The 25,239-nt window shown below is 37.0% G+C and overlaps 1 long non-coding RNA gene across 1 annotated transcript in view; it reads right to left on the reverse strand.

Moving 5' to 3' along the window:
* Nucleotides 1–2,016: 2,016 nt before the first annotated feature.
* Nucleotides 2,017–25,239, reverse strand: part of LOC141581679 (uncharacterized) — a 59,204-nt gene continuing 35,981 nt past the window's right edge. Inside the window, exons 2-4 of the long non-coding RNA XR_012514459.1 lie at nt 21,019–21,103; nt 2,383–2,446; nt 2,017–2,084 (exon numbers count right to left, since the gene is read on the reverse strand). This is a non-coding gene — a long non-coding RNA (uncharacterized LOC141581679). The remainder of the gene's footprint in view (nt 2,085–2,382; nt 2,447–21,018; nt 21,104–25,239) is intronic.

The following is a 25,239-nucleotide window of genomic DNA, read 5'->3' on the forward strand; positions in this document are numbered from 1 at the left end:
ACCTAAGAGAGTGCCTGCAATATAGGAGCAGGTCAGTACATGTTATTTTATTTTCCTTTCTGTTTCTCTCTTTTTCTGTCTCTGCAGGAAGACTGTCAGGAACAGGTGATTAAATGTGATCTTTCATGATTTTTCAGTTAAAAGTCTGCTGCAGTTCAAATGACGGTGTCCTCTCCAAAATACGTGTTGAAACTTAATCCCTAATGTATTATGAGGTGGGGCGTTTGGAACACGATGAAGTCATGAGGGCTCTGCCTTCATAATTAGGATTAACACCCTAATATAGGGTGCTATATTGCTATATATGCTAAAGGGGGACAAGTTTGAAAAGAGCACTCTCTTGCTCTTTCATGCCTTCCACTCTGTGGGACACAGCATTCCTCTTCTTTAATGTTTATTTTTATTTTTTGAGACAGAGTCTCACCGTGTCGCTCAGGCTGGAGTGCAGGGGCCCAATCTCAGCTTACTACAACCTTCACCTACCAGGTTCAAGCAATTCTCCTGCCTCAGCCTCCCGAGTAGCTGGGACCACAGGCACCCACCACCATGCCCAGCTAATTTTTTGCATTTTTAGTAGAGATGGGGTTTCACCACATTGGCCAGGCTGGTCTTGAACTCCTGATCTCAGGCGATCCACCTGCGTTGGCCTCTCAAAGTGCTGGGATTACAGGTGTGAGCCATGCCTCCTCCTTCTTTAAAGGATGCAGCAACAGGGCACCATCTTGGAGAGAGAGCAAACTTTACCCAACGCAGAACCTGCTAGCACCTTGATCTTGGACTTCCCAGCCTCCAGAACTGTGAGAATATTAATACATTTCTATTGCTCGTAGTTTACCCAACCTGTGGAATTTTGTTACAGTAGCACAAAGGGTCAAAACCACATGTAGGAATTTTTGACACCTATCTGTTCTGAAGAACTAAACCAAAATAATGAATGCTTATAGAAAGATTTTGACTCATCAAAGAGTATTAGAGCAATTTTTTTCTCCTCATGTCAGAGAGAGAGAACTATTAAGATTAAATTCAACAAGAGTTTAGAAGACTTGAAAATTAATGGGAAGTAATGTTTTGTCTTAGTATTTTATTTCTTTGCATTTGTTAATTATTTAAATTATTTTGAAATTATTTTAATAAAAAGATATAATGAATTTTTAAATATCTATAGAATTGTGTGATACAATCTGACATCTTTAGTGTTATCTGAAAAAAAAATTCTCATTATTGGGTTGACAAATCTCAGCTGTCAACATGCCCCTGAAGGCAATCAAACCTCATGTCAACTGAAGTTACCTGGAAATGTGGAACAGAGAATAGGGAAGCCTGGCTGAAGACTAAGGGTGAAAGGTATTCAGGTTGACTTGATCATTCTTACCAAGAGTCAACTTTAGATTGACTCTTACCAAGAGTCAACTTTAGATTATTAGAACCTGAAGTTCTAATAATTTATTCCTGAATATATTCAAGACTACTTCTGGGAATATTCCCACTGATTGTTTTTTTCCTCACTCTTCACCTAATCCCAAGATGAGATGACTTCTAAACACTACATGAGTGAAATAATTAATTTATATTTTATTAAAGCAATGCATAAAACAACCTACTACAAGTATATTGAAAAGTAACGTTATACATTTATGTGCTTTTGCCTAAAATTAGCCAAATAATACTTGGAATATTAACGAATGCATAAATAAATAGTTCCCTACTGCAGCACTTCTGCATAGCTACTCTCGTGACATAATGAGCAAATTTTGATGACTTACTCAAAATCTCACCTTGGTCCTGTGGAAAGATGGTAAACTAGAAATGTGAGTTGCTGCAGGGTACACAAATAGATTACAAAATTACCAACAGTGGTGTGATGATTTTTACAACTTTTTCTTCCTAACAGTCACACCAAAAAGCCCATTTCCTATAACCTAGAGCTCTTTCCCTCCCTCCCTCCCTCCCTCCCTCCCTCCCTCTCTCCCCTTCCCTCCCCTCCCTTCTCCCCCACCCCCCACCCATTCTCCTTCCCTTCCCTTTGTTTCCTTTCTTTTTCTTACCTAGAGCTTCCTTTTCTAATGAGCAGTGATTAGCAGCACCTAGGGTCAATCAAAGTGTTACATTTTCATAAGTTCTGTGATGTGAAGTCAATCTGTGAAAATCACTGCTATTTCAGTACTTTTAAGTTCTACATTCATACAAAAAGACACTGAAAGAAACAAAATCTTCAGAATCAAAGCATCCATTACCATCACACAGTGCATTCATTTCCAACAGTCCCTAGCTGGTTTCATGTGAGCTACATCATGCATTAGTGCTGGGAATGCCTACCTACAAGCAGCAATTACAATATTTTTTATTCTTTTCCAATTTAAAGTAAATGGAAGGCATTCTTACTTTGGCCTTGATGAATGACGGTGCCCTTTGCAAACCTTGAGAGGCTTCTACATTTTCCTTTGTGCTGCAGTGATGAGAAGGAAATACTTTTGAATACTTCTCATTGGAAACTAGAAACTGAGATAGGAGAAAATTGTGAAAGGTATTGATTGCTCAGGGGCCATTTTCCTTAGGGACAAGAGGAATTCTCTTTACATCCTACAAAACACACTCATTACTGCTTTGTACTGTCTTTGTTAATCAGAGGGCTTGGGCGATTATAGATCACAGACTCAGCAAAAGCCTTTAAATTCTGGAAGAGAATAGAAAGCTTAAAGTTCACCCTTGCAGGAACCCCTGAAGAGCTCATGATGCCCTTTCTTGTCTCCATACTCCGCACTGTGTTTTTGCTACTGTTTAGAAGGTTCACACTATTTTTTGGCTGACCGATGCCTACTCTTTTAAGAAACTGTTACTTGCTGTGCTTATGAAAGGAATTTATTTTAATTTTAGAAAATTTAAAAATATTCAAAGACATAAAGAGAAAAAAATCTCTTAAAGCTATCCAACTATGAGTCATACAGACACAACTGCTGTTACCACTGTTACTTCTTGAGTGTGTGACATTCCAGATCTTCATCTCCGGGAATACATGTGTGTGCTGGTGCATATAATAGCTGCAGAAACTATGGCCCAAATCAAAAATTGGAATAATTATGTAGTTACTAATTATCCATTTGTCTAGTTTGACCTCATACGATATACCTATCCAGTCCTGTTTGATATTATTTACAATATAATTTTAATAATTTAATAGTCAATCATATACTATATTCTGTGTACTATAATTTATTTAATCAGACTCCCTGGTATTGGAAATTTAGGTTCTTAATTTTTGCCATTTTATTATTATTGGAATAATTTTCTCGACTTTTACTTATTAATTTTTTGGTATCTGAAATTTTGAGGAAATTTCAAAATTCTTAGGAAAAAATCTTAAAATTAGAAATACAGGTCAAGGATATGATAATTTTTTTTTTTTTTTTTTTTTTTTTTGAGACGGAGTCTCGCTGTATCGACAGGCTGGAGTGCAATGGCGCGATCTCAGCTCACTGCAACCTCCGCCTCCTGGGTTCAAGCAATTCTCTTGGTTCAGCCTCCCGAATAGCTGGGACTACAGGCGGGTGCCACCACACCCAGCTAATTTTTGTAGTTTTAGTTGAGATGGGGTTTCACCATGCTGGTCAGGATGGTCTTGATTTCTTGACCTTGTGATTCATGTGCCACAGCCTCCCAAAGTGCTGGGATTACAGGTGTGAGCCACTGCACCCGACCAGGATATAATAATTTTATAAGTCCAGTGTGTTATCATTGCACCACAGAGCCAAGAACCTGAGAAAACGTATGTTAGTATACTTTATCAGCAGAGAATGAGCTGCAAATATTTCAGGCTCTTTGATGTAAAAGTTTGTTTTGTTTTGTACTGTTAATGTAATTATTTTGATTCCTGTACAGTGAACACCTTTCAAGTGCTCATTTGCCTTCTGTTGTGACTTTTGTCACTCACTTGATGTCCTTTGCTCATATTTCCGTGGTACCATTTTTCTTAACAATTTTGTGGCAATCAAATGTAAAATAGTATCTTTATCTGACATATGCTTTGTGTTTTCTTTATTATCACTTTGGCTTGCTGTTCATGAAATTTTTGTACCCACCTCAAATCTGTATGTCAAGTTCTGTCTCACAAACCTTAAAATCTATAAAGTATATTAAATATTATATTTTTATTGCATTTGATATGATATAATAGAAACCTGTAATGTAATATGATAATGCTATGGAGAAAAATGTACCATATATATGGGAAATATTAATAGAAAAACTAACTTTCCAGTAACAGAGATTCATCTTAACTGAAAATCAAGTTGTCAGATTAAAATAATTCTATGGGCACTTTCCCTTACATAGAGCAAAATGAACAATTTTGAATTGTTATCCATATTGCTTTTTGTACTACAGAAACCTGAAAGTAGTATTCCAAGACTGAACAGATAATATTTTATACACCTCTTCATTTTTATCACCCAGCACATAGTAGCCACTCATTATAGCCCTGCCTGCCCCCAACCCATAAATAGAAAAGAAAATGAAGAGATAAAGACCTTTCTCATTGTTCAACATCCACCTACGAGTGAGAACATGTGGTATTTGATTTTCTGTTCTTGTGTCTGTTTGCTGAGAATGATGGTTTCCGGGTTCATCCATGTCCCTACAAAGGACACAAACTCATCGTTTTTGATGGCTGTATAGTATTCCATGGTGTATATGTGCCACATTTTCCCTGTCTAGTCTATTGTCAATGGGCATTTGGGTTGGTTCCAGGTCTTCGCTATTGTAAACAGTGCTGCAATGAACATTCGTGTGCATGTGTCCTTATAGTAGAACAATTTATAATCCTTTGGATATATACCCAGTAATGGGATTGCTTGGTCAAATGGAATTTCCTTAAGGAATCGCCACACTGTCTTCCACAATGGTTGAACTAGTTTAAACTCCCACCAACAGTGTAAAAGTGTTCCTATTTCTCCACATCCTCTCTAGCATCTGTTGTCTCTAGATTTTTTAATGATCGCCCGGGGAGGGGAGCACTACACACTGGGGTCTGTTGGGGTGAAATAGGGGAGGGACAGTGGAGGATGGGGAGTTGGGGAGAGATAGCATGGGGAGAAACGCCAGATATAGGTGAAGGGGAGGAAGGCAGCAAATCACACTGCCACGTGTGTACCTATGCAACAATCTTGCATGTTCTTCACATGTACCCCAACACCTAAAAGGCAATTAAAAAAAAGAAAAAAAAGACCTTTCTCAGAAATTGACACAAATTAGATTTTCAGTGTGTATGTATATACACATGCACTCACAAGTATCATTGATTGAGATAAACAAGTGATAGTCTTCGGATCATTGCTCCAAAAGTACTTTTTAAAATCTGTGGTATTTTTCAACCTTATTTGAAGGAAGCATATTTCTTCTTGGTGTTTTTTTCTCTTATGTGAGACAAAATACCCAAGAGTAGCTAAAGTTAAGAAAACATCTAGTTTACAAAATAGGTATTGAATACTTGGCACAACTAAGTGCTGATGCTCTGTCTCTGCTCCAGTGTGCATTGAATGGTTCTCAGCGCTTTTTAAAGAAGGCAAAGAAAAAGTGACTACATAATTGGAAGTAAATCACTCCTCAGCAGTTGCATAGCATTTCACAGGTTTAAATGAAATATTGGCTGGCTGCTTGTTTGTTATTTCCCTCCCTTATTCCTTCCTGTCTCCATTGTTAAGCACAATTATTGGCATAAAAGAGGTTTTCAATACCCATTTTTAGACTGCAGTCTAGCCTGGGCAATAGAGCAAGATTCCCGTTCTCTCTCCCTCTTTCTCTTTCTTTCTCTATTTCATTCTCTTTTTTCTTTCTCTCTTCCTTTTTTTTTTTTTAAAAAAAGAAGAAGACAAAGAAAGATACATGCTGACTGGGCCACTCTCATTGCCAGCCCTTTCCTAAGAAAATAAAGAAGTTTTATTTCCTAAGGGAAACATGGAGTTTACTACTAACTCACTGATCTTCAACCCTCATTCCCGAGACTTGAGGGTGGTTTTACTCTCACCACCCTGCCAGTGCCACTATCCCCCTCTCTGACAATTAACCTCAGTCCCTGCAGTTTTTTAAACAAAACAATAACTAGAGTTCCCACCCTTTAGGTGGAGGCCAACTGCTATAGTGATATATTACTTTTTTGCCCTAAATTAAACATATCCTGCTTACAGGGCACAGAACAGTATCCCGACTGACCTCATTTAGTATAACACTAAATGATTCCTTTAAAACCTTAGCTATTGGACCCATAATATTAACCAGATTAGAATTTTCTCTTTTCTTCGTGTCTTCAAATTATAGTTGGTTCTGTAGGTTGTTAAGTAGACAACAATTTTGGGTTCAGTGGCAATTATCATAATATAAAAATAATATACCTTTTAAAAATGAATGAGATTAACATGTAATTTATGATCTTTTTCCTCACTGTTCAAATTGTCAGTGAATAAATATATCCTAAACAGTGTGAACATCATATATTATCAGGAAACATATAGTGGAAAAGTTAATGAAATCCTAATGGATTAACAAATATGAGTTGAAAACGAATTGTTTTACTGCAGAGAGTGATAAATTCTACCCTGCGTTTCCCAGTATCTGCTATTGTATAAACACAGTGCCTGGAACAAAGTAGGTATATTATAATGATGCTGAATGCAAATGAGTATTTTCAGCTAGTATTCAATAATAATGATAAATATGAAATAATTGTTGAGAGTAATTGGCAAAATTTCTCTTCTTAACAGGAACAAATAAATACTTGAAAATGTCGAGGATCCTTAAAAGGTTTTTTTTTTTTTTTTTTTTTTTTTTTGTCTACTTATGTTTGCCATGTTGGTTTTAAATACAGAAAACCATATTAATACTTCTCATAGAGACATTTTATTAAAATGTCTTACAAATTGACTTGAAGCATTTGAACGTTATGAGAAAGCAAATATTCCTGTATATATTTAAAGTAGATTTGAAAAGTGATTTGTAATCTCATGCAATTCTCAGCTTACCTGTGAGCTAGGTATTGTTTTCTAAATTTACGAGTGAAAAAACTGAAATGCTGAAAGTAACCCATGTAACCTGTATGACTGACCGTGCTAGCCTGCATATATTAGTGATTTGCCTTGTACTGGCTCCACTCCATAATGTAATTACTGGTTTATGTAAATACCCATACTTCTAATTCTTATTTATAATTTGCTTTAAAAGTATTAACCTAAGTTAAATTGAAAATAATTAAAGTGTATGATTTAGATTAGAAAATATTTTTATCACCATTCATTTATATAATGTTTTCAGAAAATGATACTAAATACTTTCTGAATTAGGATTTAGAGGATTTAGTAATGTGAAGAAATAGGAAATTTAACTGCTGTTCACTGGATACATGGGCATTAAGGATGATTTTTTAAAAAAATGATCCAAAGTCTCTCCCAAACAGTTTCTAGACTGGACTGGAATAATATAAATTCAAAGACAAATATCAAAGATCATAGGTACTCTTTGTCTAGGTACATAGGTTAGAAGTTTGTGAGTAAATTACCTGGAACAGAAGCAGATGGTCCAACCTTTCTGTGCTAGACCCTCTAATAAGGAACTTGTGGAGGAGAAGAGTTGGGATGGGTCATACTAGTGAGTTATGAGGGGACTAAAAAACCTGGAGTATGACTAGGCTACATGCTGGGGAGTTGACATCAAAACTCTGAAACTCCACAACCTTGAGGCTATGTGAAGCCATATAATTCGCTGAGCCTCCCTGAGCCTCAATTTTTTCACTTGTAAATTTAGAAAGCACCTAGCTTACAGGTTTGCTGAGAATTACATGAGATTACAGATGCTGAGACACTAGTAAAGTGCTTGACACTTAGTAAGGAACTTGGTCAGTGGTGGTAGTAATAGTTCTTGTGCAGATGGTTAAATGATTAGACATAGTTCTTGCAAAAATGGTTAAATTAGTGAAATGATTTGAGGTTTAATTTTGTGAAGAATGACAAATATTTTCAGAGATATGCTTTAGAAAAAAATGAACATTTAAACATAACTATCAATATAGTTGACTACATTGATGAAGATATGTAAAGTATTTTGAAATTTGCAGAAGCAAATGATGTTAAACAAGTGAGGTTTCTTCAAGAAATGTGTTCTCAGGTAGTTTATTTAAGGGGTGGCATTTTAATCTGGTGAAATGTAAATTAAATTCAGTCAAAGCAAAGAACATTGGATTAATTGTCATGAGGAGAAACGTAGATTATTTAAGAAGGTTGGCACATGGGAGCCGGAGCTGGGACTGGACTAACATCGTCCATTTCACCTTAAATTTTCTAATTAAGTCGCAAAGAGCAGTTCATGGAATTAATCATTCCTTTTGGTTCATTACGGAAATTTTTGCTAAGATAGTCCTTAGTGTGCTGTCCATGCTGGCTAGAGTTTCAACATTTTATCTTTAAGAATTCAGAATATTTCAATTTAACATTGACAGAAATAAGAAAAGACACATTCAAAATCTTTTTTTCTGGAATGATGATACTTATCCAAATGGAAATCTTTACCTGATACACTCATATTTTGGAAATTGATTTTATTAACAGAGATGCCACATCTGGGCATCTAAGTAATTTATGCTATTAACATCTGAATTTAGGTGAAGCTGATAAAATGTTAAATGTGGTTTCTAAAGGGTGAAATAATGTAAAACTACTGTGTAAAAGTAAGATCAAAAAGTGACTGAAAACTGTCATAGGCAGCTGAGAAGAAGAGATGTGAAAAATACCCAAAGAGAATTCTTGCGGTTCTAGTATCACAGATTCGAGAACAAAGAAGTTGTCATTAACAAAACACAACACGAGGTAGGGTGTTTGAGACAAGCTAGCAAATAAAAGTGAAGGAAGTAATAATATAATTAGGAGGAAAGTCAGGATTTTAAAAGAGGGAGGAGCCAATGTTTCCTTTATATTTCTTCTTTTTTTTTTTTTTTTTTTGAGACGGAGTTTCGCTCTTGTTACCCAGGCTGGAGTGCAATGGCACGATCTCGGCTCACCGCAACCTCCGCCTCCTGGGTTCAAGCAATTCTCCTGCCTCAGCCTCCTGAGTAGCTGGGATTACAGGCACGCACCATGCCCAGCTAATGTTTTGTATTTTTAGTAGAGACAGGGTTTCACCATGTTGACCAGGATGGTCTCGATCTCTCGACCTCGTGATCCGCCCGCCTCAGCCTCCCAAAGTGCTGGGATTACAGGCTTGAGCCACCGCGCCCGGCTTCCTTTATATTTCTTAATGAAATTGGTGAAAGCACAGGATAAAATGCAGAAGACATAAATTCAGCTTTAAACATAGTGTAATCTACATGTCATCTAGATTGAAAAATACAGATATCTTGAGGAAAGAAAATAATGATCATCACAACCCATCACATTGTGGAAAATCTGCTCATCTCATTCAAGCCTCCCAAACATGTCAGAATGGTGGAATTATCCCCGTTTTCTATACAAAGAAATTGAGGCTAGATTGTAAATGAAAGAGGTGAGATGCTTACTTAGTCTATCTGACTCCAAAGCTCTGTCATATGCTTTTACTTGCTTCTGAAAATAAGAAATACAGGCTGAGATAAATGAGAAGTGGTCAGAAATGGATTACAAATGTATTCAATGTTTTAAGCTTCCAAGATAAAATTTTCTTACATATTATATAAAAATGTTGACCGCCAAGAGGTTTGAGCTCTAGCTGACTCTTGGGACACTGGCTGCTTAAAGGTGGAATCTCAACAAACTCAGTACGTGGCGCTTCTGTTTAAACTCGCTTGGGTTACTGTAGCCTTGTACTACAGTTTGAAGTCCGGTACTGTGATGCCTCCCACTTTGCTCTTTTTACTTAGAATTGACTTGGCTATGCGGACTCTCTTTTGGTTCCATATGAAGTTTAAGGTGGTTTTTTCCAGCCCTGTGAAGAAGGTCATTGGTAGCTTGACAGGGATAGCATTGAATCTGTAAATTACTTGGGCAGTATGGCCATTTTCACGATATTGATTCTTCCTAACCATGAGCATGGAATTCTTCTCCATCTGTTTGTGTCCTCTCTTATTTTGTTGAGCAGTGGTTTGTAGTTCTCCTTGAAGAGGTCCTTTACGTTCCTTGTTAGTTGTATTCCTAGGTATTTTATTCTCTTTGTAGCAATTGTGAATAGCAGTTCGTTCTTGATTTGGCTCTCTTTAAGTCTGTTATTGGTGTATAGGAATGCTTGTGATTTCTGCACATTGATTTTGTATCCTGAGACTTTGCTGAATTTGCTTATCAGTTTCAGGAGATTTTGGGCTGAGACGATGGGGTCTTGTAAATATACAATCATGTCGTCTGCAAAGAGAGACAATTTGACTTCCTCCTTTCCTATTTGAATACTCTATATTTCTTTTTCTTGCCTGATTGCTCTGGCTAGAACTTCTAATACTATAGTGAATAAGAGTGGTGAGAGAGGCCAACCTTGTCTAGTGCCAGATTTCAAAGGGAATGCTTCCAGTTTTTGCCCATTTAGTATGATATTGGCTGTTTATTTGTCATAAACAGCTTTTATTATTTTGAGGTACGTTCCATCAATACCTAGTTTATTGAGGGTTTTTAGCATAAAGGGCTGTTGAATTTTGTCAAAGGCCTTCTCTGCATCAATTGAGATAATCATGTGGTTTTTGTCTTTGTTTCTGTTTATGTGGTGAAATACTTTTATAGACTTGTGGAACGAGCCTTGCATCCCCGGGATGAAGCCTACTTGGTCATGGTGGATAAACATTTTGATGTGCTGTTGCAATAGGCTTGCCAATATTTTATTGAAGATTTTTGCATCTATGTTCATTATGGATATTGGCCTGAAGTTTTCTTTTCTTGCTGAGTCTCTGCCAGGTTTTGGTATTAGGATGATGTTGGTTGTCTCATAACATGATTTGGGAAGGATTCCCTCTTTCTGTATTGTTTGGAATAGTTTCAGAAGGAATGGTACCAGCTCCTCTTTGTATGTCTGGTAGAACTTGGCGGTAAACCTGTGGTACTGGTACCAAAACAGAGATATAGACCAATGGAACAAAACAGAGGCCTCGGAAGCAACACCACACATCTACAACCATCTGATCTTTGACAAACCTGACAAATACAAGCAATGGGAAAAGGAGTTCCTGTTTAATAAATAGTGTTGGGAAAACTGGCTAGCCAGGTGCAAAAAGCAGAAACTGGACCCCTTCCTGACACCTTACACTAAAATTAACTCCAGATGGATTAAACACTTAAACATAAGACCTAACACCATAAAAACCCTAGAAGAAAACCTAGGCAATACCATTCAGGACATAGACATAGGGAAGGACTTCATGATCAAAACACCAAAAGCATTGGCAACAAAAGCCAAAATACACAAATGGGACCTAATCAAACTCCACAGCTTCTGCACAGCAAAAGAAATAGTCATTAGAGTGAATCAGCAACCAATAGAATGGGAAAAAATTTTTGCAATCTACCCATCTGACAAAGGGCTAATATCCAGAATCTACAAAAAACTAAAACAGATTTACAAGAAAAAAACAAGCCCATTCAAAAGTGGGCAAAGGCTATGAACAGACACTTTACAAAAGAAGACATACATGAGGCCAACAAACATATGAAAAAATGCTCATCATCACTGGTCATTAGAGAAATGCAAATCAAAACTACATTGAGATACAATCTCACGCCAGTTAGAATGGCGATCATTAAAAAATCGGGAGACAACAGAGAGGATGTGGAGAAATAAGAACACTTTTACAATGTTGGTGAGAGTTTAAACTAGTTCAACCATTGTGGAAGACAGTGTGGTGATTCCTCAAGGATCTAAAAATAGAAATTCCATTTGACCCAGCAATCCCATTACTGGGTATATAGCCAAATGATTATAAATTGTTCTACTCTAAGGACACATGCACATGAATATTCATTGCAGCACAGTTTACAGTAGCAAAGACCTGGAACCAACCCAAATGCCCATCGATGATAGACTGGACAGGGAAAATGTGGCACATATACACCATGGAATACTATGCAGCCATAAAAAATGATGAGTTTGTGTCCTTTGTAGGGACATAGATGAACCTGGAAACCATCATTCTCAGCAAACTGACGCAAGAACAGAAAATCAAACACTGCATGTTCTCACTCATAGGTGGGTGTTGAACAATGAGAACACGTGGACACAGGGAGGGGAGCATCACACACTGGGGTCTGTTGGGGGGAAATAGGGGAGGGACAGTGGTGGGTGGGGAGTTGGGGAGAGATAGCATGGGGAGAAATGCCAGATACAGATGAAGGGGAAGAAGGCAGCAAATCTCACTGCCATGTTCTTCACATGTACCCCCAAACCTAAAATGCAATAAAGAAAAAAAAATTAAAAATTAGCTGGGCATGGTGGCACATGCCTATAGTCCCAGCTATTTAAGAGGCTGAGGCAGGATAATCACTTGAGCCCACGAGATTGAGGCTGCAGGGAGCTGGGGTCACACCACCATATTGCAGCCTGGGAAACCAAGTGAGACCTGCTCTCAAATAAATAAATAAATATAAAAAGAAAAAAAAAAAACCTCACTGGGTATAACAGTAACACATGAAAGGCCTCCCATCTTTCACCACTTTATGACTTTGAGGTTCTGCACAAATAGGAAATAAAAACAAATACAGAGTTGTAAAAGTTGTGCTAGTGCATTAAAGCTTGGCCCAACACACATACTGAGCCCCTAGGCAAAGGATGGGAGACTGATTGGTCTAAAACATTCAGAAAAATCTTTGTCAAAACATTTGCTGACCACTAAGCTATCCAAGTCAAGACTTCAGTGCTACCCATGACAAATACAGAAAGTCACTAAACAAACAGTAATAGCAGCAACCACAGCAACCACAACACAAACAGGAAAATAAATAAACAACAAAAATAAAGTTGAAACAGAACAAAAACAAAACCAGAAAGTACTGAGAAGTATCTGATTTCCAAATTTTCCACATTATCATATTTAAATTATTTAGTTTTCAAGAAAAAAATGAGATATGTAAAGAAATAAAAAAGAATAATCAATACATGGAAAAAAGCCAGTTACTATTATCTGTGAGAAAGACAAGATATTACATATACTAGGAAAATACTTTAAATTAACTGGTAAATATGTTTCAAAGAACTAGCCAAAATCATGTTTAAAAAACCAAAGGAAAATATAAATGATAATTCACCAAACAAACAAAAAAGAGGCAGATATTACTTTAAAAGAAGCAAATGAAAATTCTGCAGTTTAAAAGCACAATAACTTAAATACAAATTCACTGAAGAGGCTCAACAGTAAAATTGGACTGGCAGAAGAAAGAATTCACAACCTTGATGCTAGGTCAATTGAAATTATCCAGTCTTAGGAAAAGTAAGTCAGAAGAATGAATAAAAATGAATGGAGGCTGGGCACAGTGACTCACACATGTAGTCTTAGCATTTTGGGGGGCTGAGGTGGGCAGATCACCTGAGGTCAGGGGTTGGAGACCAGTCTGGCCAACATGGTGAAACCCCATCTCTACTAAAAATACAAAAATTTACTGGTCATGGTGATTTATGCCTGTAATCCCAGCTACTCGGGAGGCTAGACAGGAGAACTGCTTGAACCCAGGCGGAGGTTGTAGTGAGCTGGAATCGCACCACTGCACTCCAGCCTGGGTGACACAGTGAGATTCCATCTCAGGAAAAAAAAAAAAGATGAATGGAGACTCAGAGACCTGTGAGATACCAGCAATCACACTAGCTTATCCTTAATGGGAGTAAAAGTCATAAAAAAGTCACATATCAAATACAAGGGATCCTTATTAAGAATAACATCTGAGTCTCAGCAGTAACCATGGAAGCCAGACATTAGTCAAATTACAAATTCAAAGTTCCAAATAAAAGGACTGTTAACCAAGAAATTGATATCTAACAAAAAACGTCCTTCAAAACTGAAGGTGAAATTGACATTCTCAGAAAAACAAATACTTGGAAAAGTTGTTGCTGGTAGACCTGTCCAATGAAGAATGCTAGAGGGAATCTGTCAGACCGAAATTAAAGGCACTGGAAAGTAACCTGAATCCACATGAAGCATAAAGGACACCATTACCAGTAACTACATAGGCAAATATAAAAGAAAGTAAAGCATAATTTTATTTGTGACACTTTTTTCTGCTATCCAATTTAAAAGACAATGGAATATACCAGTAATTAAAAGTTGCATTGGTAGACTTACAATGTCATTACTATTATGTAAATAAAGCACAAAGAGGAAGAAAAAAATAAACCTATATTAAAAGAAAACTGTGTGTACTTTTGAAAATAAGTTGTTATTAACATGCACCAAAATTTTAAAGTTATGTTGAGTCCCAAGGGCAACTACTAATGGAATTGCTCAAAAAATGTGTAGTAAAAATAAATAAAGGGATTTAAATAGTATACCAGAAGATTTAAATAGTATACCAGAAAATATTTATTTAATAAAAAGAAGGAAGGGATAATGAAGGACCAGAATTGAAAATGACATAAGACAAATATATAAAATGAATAGGTATATGGCACATGTAAATATTACCTTATCAGTAATTATATTAAATGCAAACTACACACGCTGAACTAAAGTCAGAGATTAGTAGGATACATTAAAAATATAGTCATATGCTGTCTACAGGAGACCTATAATGACACTTTAGATTCAAAGTCACAAATTGGTTAAAAGGATGGAAAAATATACCATGCAAGCAATAACCACAAGAGAGCTGGATTGGCTATACTAATAGAAAAAACAGGCAATAAGACAAAAACTTACTAGAGACAAGTGAAAGCATTTTACTGATACCAGGACACACCCATTAGAAATACATAAGAATTATTAACATGAAAACTGACCCACAGAATACATTGTTAAAACTGACAAAATTATACAGAGAAATAGAAAAATGCAACAATAGCATTTGGAGACTTCAATATCCCACATTAAATATAGATGGAACAGTTAGGCAGAAAAGCAACAAGAAAACAGACTTGAAAATACTATAAAACAGTTTGTACTAATGAATTAGTTACAGAACACTTCACCCCAAACCAGTAGAATATGGAGCCTTCTCAAGTACATATGAAACATTCTGCAGAATAACCCATATCTTAGGCCTTTAAAGAAAAGTCTTCAATACCTTTAAAAGGAGAGAAATTTTACAGAGTTTGTTTTCTTAATACAGAAGAATGAAATTAGAAATAAATAATAAAAGGGAAAATTGGGAAATGTACAAATATGTGGATATTAAACAGCTTGTATTATTAACAAGCAATAGGTACATAAGAAATCACAAGAAAATGTAGAAAATGCCTTGAGATGAATGATCTTGAAAACACAATGTCCAAAACTAATGAAATGTAGTAAGCAGTGGTTAGAGGGAAATTTATAGATATAAACAGTGTATTAAAAAAGCGGAAAGATTTTAAATCATAACTCAGCCTTTCATATTAAGATACCATAAAGCTACAAGAAACTTAAAGCAAGAAGGAGGAAGGAAATAATAAAGATTAGAGTGGATATATGAGAAACAGAAAATAGGAAAAACAATAGAAGAAATCAAATGAAAACAAACATTGCTTCTTTGAAAAGAAAATTACAGATTCACAAACCTAGGCTAGATTTTACCAAGAAGCAAATGACTAAAATCAGAACTCATATATATAAAGGATTATAAATGAATACTGTGAACAATTACATGACAATAGATAACCCCGATGAAATGAGAAAATTCCTAGAAAGACAGAAACTGACTCAAGAAGAAATGGAATATGTGGAAACATTGTAGCAAGTAAAGAGATTAAATTAGTGATTTATTTATTTTTTTTTTTTTGAGACGGAGTTTCGCTCTTGTTACCCAGGCTGGAGTGCAATGGCGTGATCTAGGCTCACCGCAACCTCCGCCTCCTGGGTTCAGGCAATTCTCCTGCCTCAGCCTCCTGAGTAGCTGGGATTACAGGCACACGCCACCATGCCCAGCCCATTTTTGTATTTTCAGTAGAGACGGGGTTTCACCATGTTGACCAGGATGGTCTCGATCTCTTGACCTCGTGATCCACCCACCTCGGCCTCCCAAAGTGCTGGGATTACAGGCTTGAGCCACCGCGCCCGGCCTAAATTAGTGATTTTAAAACCTCTCACAAAAAATAAACCAGGCTCAAGTAACTTTACTCCTTTATTACCAAATATTTAAATTAAAAAGTATCAATTCTTTATAAAACATATAGAAGAAACACTTTTCAATTCATTGCATGAGGCTAGTATTTTTCTAATACCAAACTAGACAAAAATATCACAGTAAAACTACTGATCAATATAACTTATGAATGTAGGTTAAAAAATCCTTTAAAAAATGTTTCCAATAAAATATCGAAGATCTTTTTAGCAAAGACAAGTACTGCTTCTTTGTGGCAATAAACTTAACAGAACTTACTATTCACTCAATCCACTGGCTTGAAAATGGTACATTTATTTAAAAAATCTAGGTGGAAATTTTCTACTAATTCAAATTTTACATATAAAATATGATGAATGTTATAGATCAGATCTCAGTTATGCAGAATATAAATTTACCTAAAATGTGAACACACTGGAAGTCTCTTTCTCCAATATAAAGAAACTATCCATGTCTGAACCTTGTTAATATAATAGCTATTATATATATTAATTGTAGTGTGTAACAAAATAAAAACATTTTATTTATGACGAGTATGTGTGAGTCTCTCTCTTTGCTTCAGAAATATAAATTAAGCATTCAGTGATATTCTTTCATCACTTCACTTGTATTTGTGTCATGTTCTAATTCTCTTTGCATCCTATATAAGCTTATACCTGTTCCTGTCTGATGGGTTCTTTTATAGATGCTACTATGAAATTGCCGAAAATTATTAAAGACTTTAAAATTACTCACAGTTCAGACTTTAAGGTACAATATCATTATTGATTCTGTATCTGTAACTATATCTGAAAGTTTCTACTATTGTATTTATTTGCTGCTATGTAATTCTGCCCAAATACTGAAAGTTATAACAGATGATATGACTTTTCTCCTATGACTTTTCAAGTTAAACTTTGAAAATGCCTCATTTCTGACACTGTATTTGTTCGGGGAGTGAGGCTGAGGGAAGATTGGGAAGAGGACAGATGATAAAGAAAACAAACTATAAACACAACTTATGTATATATTTTAAATAGAGAAACTTCCATGGTTGAAGGTTGCTATACAGTTTCAGCTTGTACTTTGGATATATTAGGTTGATGCAAATGTAATTGCAGTTTTTGCATTGTTAAAATTTGCAGTTTGATATTAGAATAAATCATGTAGTTATGTTATACATACTTTTAATGCCCATTTCTTGCTTTACTTTTTTGCTAATGACATTACTTGCTGTTTATTTTATATGAATATTTTTGACTATGAAAATGATATTGCACAAAGGGCAAATGTGAATTGTTTTCTTTTCTGAGCTCAAAATGGGTTGTAAAGCAGTGAAGACATTTCACAACATCAACAACACATTTGTCCCTGAAACTGCTAAAGAACGTACAGTGCAGTGGTGGTTTAAGAAGCTTTGCAATGGAGACAAGAGTCTTGAAGATGAGGAAGATAGTGACTGGTACTCGGAAGCTGACAATGACCAATTGAGAGCAATCATCAAAGTTGATCTTCTCATGACTACATGAGAAGTTGCGGAAGAACTCAACGTTGATGATTCTATGGTCATTCAGCATTTGAAGCAAACAGGAAAGATTTAAAAAAGTTAGGTAAGTGCATGCCTCATGAGCTGAGTGAAGATTTTTAAAAATCATCATTTTGAGGTGTTTTCTTCTTTTATTCTACACAACAAAAAGGAACAACTTCTCTATCAGATTGTGACACGTGACAAAAAGTGAATTTTATGTAACAACCTGTGATGACCAGCTCAGTGGTTGGACAGAGAAGAAGCGCCACAGCACTTTCTAAAGCCAAACTTGAACCAAAAAAAAAAAAAAAAGGTCATGGTCACTGTTTAGTGCTCTGCTGCAGGTCTGATCCACGACAGCTTTCTGAATCCTGGCAAAACCATTACATCTGAGATGTATGCTCAGCAACGCCTGCAGCCAGCATTGGCCAACTGAAAGTTCTTCCCCATAACAATGTCTGACTGCACGTCGCACCACCAGGGCTTCAAAAGTTGAGTGAATTAGGCTGTGAAGTCTTGTCTCATCTGCCATATTCACCGGACCTCTAGCTAACTTACTACTATTTCTTCAAACGTCTTGACAACTTTTTGCAGGAAAAATGCTTCCACAATCAGCAGGATAAAGAAAATGCTTTCCAAGAGTTTGCTAAATCCTGAAGCACCAATTTTTATGCTATAGGGATAACAAACTTATTTCTTATTGGTAAAAAATGTGTTAATTGTAGTGGCTCCTATTTTGACTACCAAAGACTTGTTTGAGCCTAGTTATAGCAATTACTTTCGTACCAATCTAACAGAAAGCCAATAAAAATGTGGCCCCATCTTAACAATGAATAAATCTAGATAAACAGCTTTTTTTTTTTCTTTTCTTTAGCCTGTCTGAGACCTGAAGACTCAAAGACAAGTAATCAAGTAATCTGAATTCCAAAGAGGGCCATCTCTTCCCACTCTAGGGAATTCAGACCGATCCCAGGGCTCTGGCTGAGTTTGGAAGGGGACGTATCTTACAAGAGGGTGAGAAGAAATCAGCCGAAATGTCCATGAGTTACTGAAGACCAACACAGGCTGGACTGTCATCCCAGAATACACAAGAGAGTTCACACATATGTGGCATCCTGTCATCTTTCTTGCACCTTGTCCTAAATGTGTGAATTGCTCCATCTCTTTCTCTTTGCTTTTCTCATCGCATGTTTTAAAGTGATTGAACAAACCGGATTCAAGCGAGTCAACTGCATCGGAGACCCTTTTGTTCTGCAGTCTCTGTGTTATGCTGCTGCCTGGTGGTGTACTGAAAGCTATTAGATACTTTATTTCCCACTACAACAGAGGTTCATTCTGACAGTGCAAAAATAATACTGCTAATCAACTATGGCAGGGAAGATGATGGAAAGCAGAATAAACCTAGCAATGCCTCATTTATAATACTGGGAGCCAGAGGGTATCCACAAAAGCTGTCCAGTCAAGTAGCAGAATTTCAACATTTTAAGATTACGAAGTGAAATTCTGAGAAAGCTAATACTTGTAAGTTTGGCACGGGGAGAATTTGATAATGCTTATATAATGAAGAAAATACTGCATGTTCTCACTTATAAATGGGGGCTAAACATTGGTTATTCCTGGACGTAAATGGGGACTGCTTGGGGGTGGGGTGGGGAAAGGGCTCAAAACTTAACTGCTGGAGACTATTCTCAGTACCTAGGTGACAGGATCAGTCACACCCCACCTCAGCAGCACACAACATACTCAAGTAACATATCTGCATAGATATCCCCTGAAGCTAAAAGGAAACTTGAAATTATATAAAAAAAGAAATTATACATCAATTTTATAAATATTGCAAAAATCATTTCCACAAATAAAATCCCACAGTGCAATCAATTATTGTAACCCAGTGGGTTTTATTTCAGGATTTCTAAAGTCATTGTCAGGAAATTCATTAACATAATTAAATGGTATTAACCATTTCAGGGAAAGAAAATCTCATGTGACGAACTTCATAGATACCAAATGCATTTCCAGAGTCTGACCACTATTCAGGAAAAAATCATGAGTTGATGGTTATTTAACATGATATTTCAGGTTCCAAATCAACATCTTTAAAGGAGAAGTGTTTGTTAGGAACAAGACAAGAATGCAACTTTTATTACACTCTAACATTGTGTTGGTAGCATTAAGTCAATGAAATACGAAGTACAAAAGTATAGAAATATGGAAATAGAAGAATTGGAAAGGAAAAGGTAAGAAGTCTCTCCATTTGTAGATTATCTGACTTTCTAAATTCCAAATGAACAAACTAAAATACTATTACAAGCAAGAAGTTAATTCATTAATGAGTAGTATATAAAGTATCTACACAAAATCAATAGTCTTCTAACAGACAAATAACTAGAGAATGTAATCAAAGAGATAACACAACTTAAAGAGCAACAGAAAGATAGACAAGAAGTGTGCAGTAACTAAATGGTAAACTTAAAAACTCGTTTGAATGGTCCCAAATGGATCTGAACAAATGGAAATACGTTATGTTATTGGAAGGAAGTATTCCAAATCTTAAGAAAGTTAGTTCTTTATTAATGTTTTTACACATTTAACACTGTCACAATGAAAATACGAACCTTAGAATTGTGACCATCTACTTCCAAGGCTCATGTGAAAAATAAAGCAACAGGAAGAATTAGAAAAAAAAAAAAATTCTGAAAATGGAGAGCAATTAGGAGGGCCCATCTCTACCACACATTAACACATATTGAAAGCTTCAGAGATTGTCGTAGAATGGCATTGACAGACGAATTGACAGAACATAGGAACACAGGGAAGACTAGGAGTGGAATCTTTACACACAGGGGTTTAAAGCATGGTGATGGGGCATCTCAAGCCAGGTATGTCAAAACATGGAATCACAAAAATACCAGAAGAAAATGAGTGAATCATTATACTTGTAATAGGAAGGCCTAACTATAATTTAAAGTTCAGAAGCTATAAAAAGAAAAGGCAGACTTTATCAATCTGTACATATTTCTTTTTTTTTAATTTTTTAAATCATGTAAATATATTACCAGATATTCAAGAATACAACTATATTAAGAATGTTCCATCTCTTCTTAGGACTCTTTTTAAATTTTTCTTTTCCTGCCTATTTACAAGTGGCCCCAGAATTAAATGAGAGTTCTTCGTGACCAATTTAGCACACCCATAAAAGTGTTCTATAATTTAAGAAAAACACCAAGCTTTTTCACCAACCCACATGAGGTAGGGCTCCCATCTAACACCAAGATCTCCACTCACCTGGAAACAGGAAGCTGGATAGTAATCCCAGCTCTGTCTCTCCCAAGTTCTGCGATGAGCCAAGTAGCCTGCAACTCCTCTTGACCTGATGGATGAATCCTACAGTCAGTCACAATGTTTCCAGCTTGGTACTGATCTACTCAGTCAGGCTCCACGGCATAAGCATGTTCAGAAATTTGTCTTGGGAAAAATTTACCTGCTTTCTAGTCCTTTGTTAAGCAGAATTTAAGATTATCTGTACTCTCTGCACTTCTAATAACTTAAAGCTTTTCTTCTAATATTTTTTGGGTTCTTCAAATTTGTGCACGTGTGCAGGGAAAGCAGTGAAGTCAAAGCTTTCATCGAAAAAGTAATAGATACCAAACAAAAGAGTGACAATAACTCCAGTGTCCTATTTGTTAATGATTAAAAAATAAATAAAGTATCAAGGATCTGCTACATTCTAGAAATTCAGAGTAATTACCTAAGTACCTCACACATTTAGTGTAATGAATTTCTTAGAATAAATCTGGAATTACAATCTACTTAGTTATTTTCTTGTTTTAAAATAGACCGTATAATTAATTTTTCGGATTTGAATCCTATTGGGGTATTTATTAAGATTAAAGTTTATCCTATCAGTCTGAACAATTTAAGTTCTCATTTGTTTTACAAAGGGCAGTTGACTTAAAAGCCTCAGCTAGTAATTATAATTTGTATTGTTCATGTCATTGTTCATGTAATATTCATTGGGAGATGAGCCCTGTGTCCTGTTTAAGCATATTGCATTTAAATGATCCTGAATTTCATTCCGAGAAGCAATTATAGCAGAGTTCCTTGCTAAAAACTAATGATTTCCAAGGAAATGCAATGCCTTTGAAGGCCAAATGTGGACAATACACCTGCAGGGTGTCTACAAATGGCTGGAGCTAGTGGTCTCCTTGGAAGTACGTGTTCCCTGAAAGAAAAACCTCCTGTGAAAGGATCAAAAGAGAATGAGAGAACGTATTAAAGCAGCTGGGTAATATTTACAAAAGCAGTAGCTTTTTAAAGACAATACACACAGGATAACCAAGTACAGCCTATCACCTTTGAGATTGTGGTAAAAAAAAAAATTAAAGAGTTATGGTCTAATTTTCCCAAAGAGAAAGGATGATCAAGAAGAATATGACTGGTAAGCGGTTGGAAAACGTCTATCTCGGGGGCTCTGTCATCTGGCTGCTCTGGTTGTCTACTAGAATCAAGGAGCCATCAACTAACCTACTCATTATTTTTAGAAATAAACAAGTATTTAATAAGCACCTAGCTTCTATTTGATTTTATGTTGTGTGCTGTGATGGAGACATAAGAGCTGAAATGTTGTTAATTTCCTGCTCATTTTTCAGTCTTCATAGGAAGACTGAGCCACTACATGTGTAATCATTAGTAAATGATCACATGTGAGCTGAATGGAACTTAATCTATCTGACCTTCAAAATAAATATCACGTAAAGTCCACAAAAGGAACCTTTAGTATCATTTAGTCTTTAGTATCATTTAGAAATTTGGATGGGATAACTGCAGACTTTGCCAAGCTAGTGTTCGCTCCTGGGCATGTGAGGAAGAAACCTTTCCTTCTACCCTTTACGGTTCAGTGTTTGAGGCCCGTAAATTAAACCAACAAAAAAAAGGGCTACATTTATTTATGGACATACATGGGAACACAGAATATGTGGCTCAAAGAGGTGGTTAGAATTTAGGGTCCATATATCATCTTACTAAGGAAAGGGGAAATGGGAGAAAGGACACATGGGAAAAGAAATGACTTGTAGAAAAGATAAATGGTCCTTAGGAGCATAGATGGGAGATCCAGTAGCATTGTGACAATGTCTGCTACGGTGATCCCCTTCCCTTCCCTTCTTCCCTTCCCTTCTTCCTTTCCCTTCTTCCCTTCCCTCCCCTCCCCTCCTCTCCCCTTCCCTTCCCTTCCCTCCCCTTCCTTACCCCCTTCCCTCCCCTTCCTTCTCCTCCCTCTCCCCTCCCCTCCCCTTCCCTTCCCTTGCCCTCTCCTCCCCTCTCCTCTCATCTCCTCTCCTTTTATTTTTTTGAGACAGACTCTCACCTTGCACCCTGGCTGGAGTGCAGTGGCACGATCTCAGCACAGTGCAACCTCCAGCTCACTGCAACCTCTGCCTCCCAGGTTCAAGTGATTCTCCTGCCATGGCCTCCCAAGTACCTGGTACTACAAGCACGTGCCACCACGCCTGGCTAATTTTTTTTATTTTTAATAGAGATGGGGTTTCACCATGTTAGCCGGGATGGTCTCAGTCTCCTGACCTTGTGATCTGCCCACCTCCGCCTCCCAAAATACCGGGCTTACAGACGTGAGCAACCACACCTGGCCCGCTTCAGTGATTCCTTATCCTAGAGCCAACTTCTCTGCTGTGATAAGAGTGATCTTCCTTGGTTGAAACTTCTGGGGAGGATATTTATGACAGTTAAATTATTTTTTGGAGGCTCTGATTTTAGGCTGATAAGGTTCAGAAAAAACAAACAAACCAAAAAACCTCATTTTGTATCTGTTGATTCTCAAATGTCTTTAGCTCAAAATATCATTATATCACAGTGGCGTATTTTGGTTCCCTTCAGGCAGCAAATAATATGAATGAAGGAAAATGTACAAGAGACAACAACAACAACAACAACAACAACAAACCTGTGATTTTCTATCAGAGGAAAAACAAGTGCAAAATTCTGCGTCAAAGAGACCAACTACAATGTCAACAAGAATGTGACATCCACACCATTGTTTCAAATTGCTCTAAATGCATAAATATTCATCATTGCTTCAAAATGCTAATGGATGTAGTGTGATTACATTGTTTACTGTGACAATGCATGTAAATGGCTTGTTGGAAGAATACATAGTTTCATTAAATCTGTTTTTAGAATATAAAGGGATAAAATAAAAGTGTTTATAAGACATTTGTATAAGTCTCCTTTGCTCAAACCACCATAGTGTGAGCCTGATTGAATTTCCTGTTGCTGTCATTTGAATGTCCAACCTCAAGTCAGAATTTGAACCCATCATTGCAACTCCACCTGGCACTCATCACACCCCTGAAAAAGAATAGAAATTAAATGACTCTCTCATATCTGTAGTGTTGAAAAAAGGATAGATCCTTTAAAATAATATATGAAATCCTTGTTGAAAAGTGCTTACGTTACAGTTTCTCAAGAAAAATGAATGCCAACGTGTGTGTAAGCTGCACCCTCTGGGTCTGGATACACTTTGCAGGCAGAGTTCTGGCATGTCGGATATTGAAGGACCAAGGAGATAGAGGAAAGAAGAGTACTCCTAGAGCTCCCACTAATAGTTTTTAATAGTTGATTAATCTGGGATGCTCGACACTTGTTTACGAAGATTAACTCCCACTCAATAAAAAGGATTGCTTATTTCTCATTCCTGTATTGCTTTTTTCTAGACTCCTAGAATTTCCCCTCAAATCACTTTTCCCCTTCCTGCCTGCTTCCTCCCTCCACCTGTTACCTTCACCTGGCTCTGAACCTGAACACAGTCCTACCCTAATCTTTCCTAGGGTCACTCTTATCCCAGAGAGAGGCAGGACTTTTCTGATCCTATCCAATTAGGTAGTTTCTTTCCTTTGGGTCTTTTTACAAAGTTTCTCATTTAGTCATTGTACTTTTTTATAGGAGGATTGAATTAGGCCCTTCTTGCCTTGTTAAAAAAAAAGAGAGAGGATCCAAGATGGCAGAATAGGAACAGCTCCAGAGTGCAGTTCCCAGCAGCAACAATGCAGAGGGTGAGTGCTCGCCACATTTCCAAACGAGTTTCCACTGCTCACAGACCAGAGATTCCCAGGCCCAAAAGCACCATGAGTTTTCAGCACAGCTCGTGCTGCAGGTTGGTGCACAGAAACACACAAATCTGGGTGGCCATTTCAACTGGCGCCTGGAACACCTGGGAGACAGAGCCACCCATTCGACTGAAAGGGAGGGGGCTGAGACAGGGAGCCAGGTACCACCTGCACAAAACAAGCAATCTGAAATGCTCTGGATTGAGAGTTTCACCGCAAATGCAGCTGGACCGGTGATGGTCCAGCTCAGTGGGGGGAAGTGTGTCTGCCACTACTGAGGCAGTCCACCACAGCCAAGGCAGTTCACACAGCAGCTGGGCAGAGCTTGTGGCAGCTCAGCAACACCTCTGCTGGCAGACTGTGACTAGACTATTCTGTGCAGGCA

Source organism: Saimiri boliviensis, chromosome 16 (genome assembly GCF_048565385.1).
Source record: "Saimiri boliviensis isolate mSaiBol1 chromosome 16, mSaiBol1.pri, whole genome shotgun sequence".
NCBI lineage: Eukaryota > Metazoa > Chordata > Mammalia > Primates > Cebidae > Saimiri > Saimiri boliviensis.